Below are 7,500 nucleotides of genomic sequence, written 5' to 3' on the forward strand. Positions count from 1 at the left end.
AGAAAATAACAATTATGATCACAATTTATGTAGACTTCGTTGATGAAAACTGGTGTCAATTTGATAACGTCTTATCCAGGTGATGAATGAAATCTAATATTGTATAATAATAATAACAAACACTTTATTTTGCAACGGGTTAGGACATTATCTCATTCATCATTTGAACAAAAATACAGTCCACTGTCCATACACAGGCGATGACTAATAAGAAATAACAAATAATAATAATAGTCTATACCAAATCTACTGTCTCAACTTTATATTTTCATATGATAACACATCACACACACACAACGAGCGTCATTTAAATGCGACACAAGTGTAGAGTGTAGAAGGGACCACGGAGAAGGGGAGCTAGGCTAGTTGTACAGCGCTTTTCTCTTTGGCCACCACGGTCACACAATCACACAGGTAGACACGACAGCAGACAGTAAAATAAAGGTGTGTGAGTGAGTGTGAGGGACCGAGGACGAAGATGGTGGCCAAAAACACAACTTTCCTTTCCATTCCTTTCCCGCCCATACGCTTTCCCCTGACAGGTGCGTGTCACTATTCACAAGAAGATAACGAGGGCGGTCTGTGCGAGGTAGAGTGGAGGGGGAAAAAAAAGTTAGTTGTTTTTTTTTATTTTTCTTCCCCTCCCCATCCTTTCCTTCTCTCTTTTTATGACGAGGACACGAAACGACACAAAACACATACTACATACCTGTGGCGGTTCACTATCAAGGCAGAAATGGTGTTCACGAGAGAAATGTATCTCTGTTTAAAATTCCAGGGAATGTAACTTATCGAGATTCATCACAAAAAGAGATGAATAAAGGCATGCTCTATAGATAGAATGCAGTTGACGTCACTCGGGTCTTTGTTATTGTTTTTTTTTTTTTTTTTTGCCACCCGCGTTTATGAGTAATTCTCACTAAACCTTATTAACCAGACGATAACCGTTCATGGTTATACATAGTTTTGTGTGTTTGTATGTTATACTTCCGGATGGCAATGTTGTGAGCTTCTTAGCCAAGTGCATACTATCTATAACTATAACCTATTTTCATTGAAATCAAAGATGTGCTTATTATCTATTTTTTTTTTAAAAAGGTCGGGGGGTCAAGATTGTTCCATATCGCCCACGTTAAATTTATGATAACGAGCACAGAAATACTGGTAAATCTAAAAATTATAAAACTATTTTTTTTTTACAGATTGAAATAGATATAGTATGCGCTTGGCTATTGATGTTGGGAATCGCCATCTAACTTATTGCCCTGCCAGATCCATTTGCGCGCACCTACAGACTTTTATTACGGAACCGGTTTTGTTCGTTGGATCAATGTAAATTTCCAACAATACATTGGTATAAATGATTAAAATAGATAAATGCCTTTTCGTGCAGCTATGTGGTCTAGTGGTATGGCACTCGCTTTCGGATCGGAAGGTCCTGGGTTCGAGCCTCGTGCTCGGCGCATAGTTGAATCCTTGGAAAAGGCTCTTTACTCACATTCTCTCACCGTACTCATGTGTAAAATGAGTACCTGGCAGTTAACAGCGTTGTCTCGTCCGAAAAAAAAATTGTAGTATCGCCTAACAGGCGTCATGTCTCGTTCTACATGTAAAGTGTTGCTGTTGGCCAGGGTCCCCTTGAGCACGTTTAGTGGATATCGCGCTGTATAAAAGGTCCATTTTTATGGCAATATCCTTTATTTTTCCGCAAATATTGCGGGTTCCCACTAGCGTATTTTAAACAAGGATTGCATTCAAATAATTTATTTAAAAGAATCTGCATGTTTTATTGCTTTGGAATTTACAATAGAGTGCATTCGCTTGACTTGACGACGACAACGACGACGACGATGACGATGATGATGATGATGATGATGATGATGATGATGATAATAATGATGATTAGAAGTCTCAGGTTTTTGGTCATTTAATCGACCGATATTTTACTTATACCACTCTTAGGGATCATTTCTAGAGTATGCTTTGCGGAAACTTAATTTTTTTCTAGCAAAATATTTGACAAAGTGTTTTGTTAGACTACGACAAAATAGAATGTATATTCAGAATAACTGTCCTGTTGGACGAAACGTCACAAGACTGCGTACAGCAACTCCAATATTGGTCCGTGTCTTAATATCCACTGTTTGGCGTTTCTTCTCTATTTTGTATAATTAAATGAGCTTATACATGAGATTTTATATAGAGCAATATCCACTAAACGTGCTCAAAGCGCTTTACAAGGGGTCCCAGGCCAACAGCAACACTTAACATATAGGACGAGACATGACGCCTGTTAGGCGATATTACAATATTTTCGGACAGAGACAACGCTATAAACGTCCAGGTACTCATTTCACACCAGAGTACGGTGAGAAAATGTGGGTAAAGAGCCTTTTCCAAGGACTCAACTATGCGCCGAGCGCGAGGCTCGAACCCAGGACCTTCCGATCCGAAAGCGAGTGTCATACCACTAGACCACATAGTCCTTAAGTAGTTCTTCAGATCCACGAGGCCCGTGGATGGATCCTGAGTTATTATACCGGTTTCTATAGGATGAAACGGACAGTAGCAATTACTTGCTACCCCCTTTAATAGGACTCTAGTCTTTCGGAAAGTACTTTCCGCCATGTCTAATAGACCCAGCTACTCAGTCACTGTTGGATACACAGAGTGGGGTAAGAAATGAAAAAAAAAAAGATCTCGACTTCACCGAGGATCGCGTTCGGTCCCTTTGCGTGTGAAGCGAATGCTCTAGCACCGTTTGCCTTGGTTATCTCTGGATACATATCATATCATGTCTCCTAAAAGCTTTGCAATATTATACGATATAATGCGGCCCCTATCAGGGCTTGTACCATTGATCTGAGAGCCAAACACACACTTCACATGGTGATGATTGCTCAAAGACAATAAATTCCATATTTCGGTCAGGACCCGTATAGGGAATGAGATTAGCGGAAGAGTAGCGTCCCTTGATTGGACGTCACCCATAGTCTGTGACGTCCACCGGCGGAAAAGTTATTACGAGAGAACGTCATGTTGATTGTCCATGCGTCTCTCGCCTCCTCCCCCCCCCCCCCCCCCCCCCCCCCCCCCCTACCATTAATTACTTATCTTATTCAGAGGGAGGTAATTTGACTTTTGCTTTGTAACTTAGCATCGAGGCTGGGAATTTAAGAAAATTTAATCAGCCTTTATTATCAAAGTATACAAAAGATCGACAACAGCAGGTTCTATTCGTGTGTAGGCTGATTTATATTATGTCACGAGTATTTCCTTTTAAGGCCAGATATAATTTTTGTACCTGGTCACCTATTGGTCTAGATTTGATTGTTGTCAGATTGTATCGCTTTGTGTATCGCATCATCCACTGGCCTATAATTATTTGCTTACTAGGTTCATCATCAATCAGTCAGATGTCAATAGGACTCAATAGTCTGATGTCACGTCCGCCCAGCAACCAGCAGCGTGGTTCTAAACAAAGAAAATAGGTAATATTTATTCTTCATGCTGGCTAGAACTTTTTCACATGTCATGTGATAAAAATTATAAAAGTCAAAACATGATCAGATGTATAATGTTTTTCTTCTCTAGATACACTTTTATGCTCGTTGGGGAAGTATTTCATAAGGGCGTCCGCCATTGTTCCGATAGTATAGAACTAGTTACTATGTTACTATACGTCGTTACGAGGGAAGTGACGTCACGACTGTTGAAACATATTATTATTGAACAAAGAAGAAATTTCGATACGGGACAAAACTTTCCAACATTTTTCTTTCTGATCTTTTTTTTAAAAAAATATTATTATTATATTGATTCGTTTGTATTTAAGAATTAAGCACACCCGAAGTGTACATAATCGCAGGTCTGATAATCCAACCCAATAACGGGTTTGATTTTAATTTTATTGTAATAGATTTATATTTTGCGTTGATTTGAGAGTATTTCCATCACAACTATAGGCCCAGAACAATTTGGGTTATCAGACCTGCAAATAAGTAGGACTACACGTCCACTTCAGCCCACCACACTTTATAGTCACCTGGAACAACTACAAAAGACGCCTAACTTCTACGTCATGGCACAAGACCGAAGGGCGAGAGCTCAGGTGGTCGCTGGTTCAGATAAGTAAGCCCACCACATATCATAACTAACTATAGATAGTATGCCCTTGGCGAAGAAGCTCACAACAGTGCCATCCGGAAGTATAACGGACCAACACACAAAACTAAGTGTAACCTTGACCGTTCATAGTCTGGTTAATATAGTTTAGTGAGAATTACTCATAAACGCGGATGGCAAAAAGCAATAAGAAAGACCTGAGTCACGTCAACTTCATTCTATCTATATCAATGACTATCAAGATTATGGTCAGGTTTTTCAGTCATCGAAAACGACTTGAATAGAACTACTACTATAGATACTCTCCCACGGTCTTGGTCGTCTAATATTGGCTGTTTATGTCTGGTTTTCCACTGTTTAGACAATGGTTTTGACATAGTGGACGTTTTTGACAAGGTGAGATGGGATGATGGCCTAATAATGCGATGGTAGAGAGTGGTGATGAAGGGGGAAAAAAACAATAACTTTTCATTTGGATTCAGTAGTCTGATGTCACGCCGCCCGGCAACGGCGGCCATCTTGGCCATCTTGGTTCTAAACACAGAACATCATTACTTTTTATTCTTCATGCTGGCTAGAACTTTTCATATGCCTTGTGATCAGAATGTGTAAAAGTCAAAACATGATCAAATTTATGTTTTTTTTCCCCTCTGGATACGCTTTTCTGCTCGCCGGGGAAATATTTCATACGGGCGTCCGCCATTGTTCCGATAGTTTAGAGCCAGTATTACTAAGTTACCATGCGTCATTGGGAAGGAAGTGACGGTACGACTGTTGAAGAGTATTGGGAGGTGAACGTGTTTCAGTTTTTATTTCACGTCACCTTATTATTATTGTATGTCATGATTTGAGTAAGGCTAGGTTGATAGATAGAAAGACAAATGAACAGTTAGTAGAAGTCATGACGTCACACCTTCCTCTTTTCCGGTTCAAAACTCATTGAAAGTGTATAACCAGTCTTCCGGACATGTATAAACAATGAATAGGTTAAATATTATATTGAATGATAAGGTAGCATAACTATTATGTAGTCCGATGTTAAGGCAGATTATTGTGATTACGGGGCGTAAAAGGGCGAGGATGGATTTTCTCTATAGATAGTACGCGCTTGGCTAAAAAGTTCACAACATTGGCATCCGGAAGTATAACGGACCAACACACAAAACTGTGTAACCATGAACTTTTCTAGATAGAATGCGCTTGGCCAAGGAGTTCACAACATTGCCATCCGGAAGTATAACGGACCAACACACAAACTCTGTGTAACCATGAACTTTTATAGTCTGGTTAATACAGTTTAGTGAGAACAACTCACAAACGTGGATGGCAAAAACAATAACAAAAGCCTGAGTGACGTCATCTTCGAACTATCTATAGTCCGATTAATACAGTTTAGTAAGAATTACTCATAAATGCGGATGGCAAAAACAATAACAAAGACCCGAGTGACGTCAACTTCGAACTATCTATTGACGACCAGATATTTAGGTCAGAAAATGAATTGCTGTCACTCTGAAACCAGAGGATCGGTTGCACAATGTATGTATCCAGTTCTTCGGAAGACTTGCTTTACACATCCAATCAGATTGGAACCCGTATTTTGACATCACAACTTTTCGCTATTGAACCATAAGAGAGAGAGAGAGAGAGAGAGAGAGAGAAAGAGAGAGAGGGAGAGATAGATAGATAGATAGATAGATAGAGAGAGAGGGATATATATATATATATATATATATATATATATATATAGAGAGAGAGAGAGAGAGAGAGAGAGAGAAGGAGTGAGAGATAGAGAGAGAGAGTGAGAGAGAGAGAGAGAGAGAGAGAGAGAGAGAGAGAGAGAGAGAGAGAGAGAGAGGATAATAATATATACTATGTTAAATATGGATTTACAACAACAACAAAAAAAAATTTAAAAGGAATAAGATACCATGCCAATTACCAACCACTGACAACGACTTAATGACAAGGAAACCGATTTAATGAAATCGATGTCACCATGAATATAGATACACTCCCCCCCCCCTCCCTCCCCCATCACCCCCCCCCCCCCCCCCCCCCCGTCCCCCAGGCACACGTACTTGAGCGTACTTGATCGATGTACAACGAATTCCTTGAATATTGATGAGGCAGCGAATTGGCGAGAAAAGACAGATTGTCCAACAGTAGTTGAGATCTAATTTGGTCTTCCGTTTCATCTCTATGGCTGTATCGCATGTCGATATGGCTTTATTTAACCAGTCAACTGTCGTACTCCGGAAAAACACGTACTTGAAAATTTGGCCAGAAAACTCGTCCTTCAAATATCTATCGATTTAAATGACCCTCATCTTGGAAAAAACTCCCCCAAACCTGAGATTTCGCGAAGGGTCATTTAAACCAATCGATATAATTTGAAGGATGAGTTTTCTGGCCAAATTTTTTTCAATACATGTTTTGCTAGAATACGAGAGTTAACGAGTTAAAAATTCCATTCCAATAGATTTGGTTTTGACTATCAAATTCACGGTGTGCATGCATTGATTAACGAAAGGCAATGTAATCAACACACAAGTATATTGTAATTAATTGTAATCACGGTTTGTTCACGGGTTGGATCAATGGAACACCTGCTCGGGGGGGGGGGGGGGGGCGCTCAATGGCTAAGTTGGTAGAGGACTCGTTTCGCACGCAAAGGGGCCGGGATCGATCCGAGGTGCAATCAGGATTTTATTTCCCCTAACTCCCCCCCCCCCCCTTCTCCTCCTTCAGTTCATACAACCCTTTATTCATCCCATAGGATAAATTTGTCTCTAGGGTCTATTCCCAGGGAAGACTTGAATGACACGGGCGTTAGCCGTAGTGCAGCGCCGCAAATTGAGCTGGGGCGAGGTGACTTGCTCAAGGCCACACAGCGCAGCGGCGGGTGATCGAACTCAGTACCTTTCGGGTACGAAGCAAAGACCGGACCGCTGAGCCACGCTGCCACTTCTTTTTTCTTTTCTTTAAAAAAAAAAATGAAATCTACTATAAAACGCTACGCTCATCTAACCACTAATGAAAATTAGTATGAATAGATGATTGCAATCTCGTCTTTTTTCTTCTTTTTTTTTTTAGATCTCCATGGTATATAATTTATTTTTCACAAATACACCTCCCCCCCCCCCCCCCCCCCCCCCCCAAAAAAAAAGACTTTCTTTTACGTATTTTACATTCTAAGGTGTCGAATTTTAAATATGTTGCCTCACTATGTAAACAATGTTCACATACCAGGAGAACACGGGGTCGCCAGATAGCATTTTGTACAATTTGGTATACAAGTGAATGGGAGACGATAAGGATTCATCTCAGATTAAAAATATGTTTGATTAAAAGTAAATTGAAGTATGGATAGTC

The 7,500-nt window shown here is 40.1% G+C and overlaps 1 protein-coding gene across 6 annotated transcripts in view; it reads right to left on the reverse strand.

The window, feature by feature from the left end:
* Window positions 1-7,500, reverse strand: part of LOC144973753 (RNA binding protein fox-1 homolog 2-like) — a 199,149-nt gene that overhangs the window by 127,740 nt on the left and 63,909 nt on the right. Inside the window, exon 1 of one of the 6 annotated variants that reach the window (XM_078916623.1) lies at window positions 1-450. This exon is cut by the window's left edge and continues 51 nt beyond it. The exons of 4 other annotated variants lie outside the window; for them this stretch is intronic. The gene's annotated coding sequence lies outside the window, so the exon portion shown is untranslated. Of the gene's footprint in view, window positions 451-7,500 lie in introns of those variants that run through there. One more of the 6 variants, XM_078916617.1, reaches the window with a different exon arrangement.

The sequence above is a fragment of the Berghia stephanieae genome, chromosome 5 (genome assembly GCF_034508935.2).
Source record: "Berghia stephanieae isolate SIO BIC M18660-M18661 chromosome 5, UCSD_Bste_1.3, whole genome shotgun sequence".
NCBI classification, from domain to species: Eukaryota; Metazoa; Mollusca; class Gastropoda; order Nudibranchia; family Aeolidiidae; genus Berghia; species Berghia stephanieae.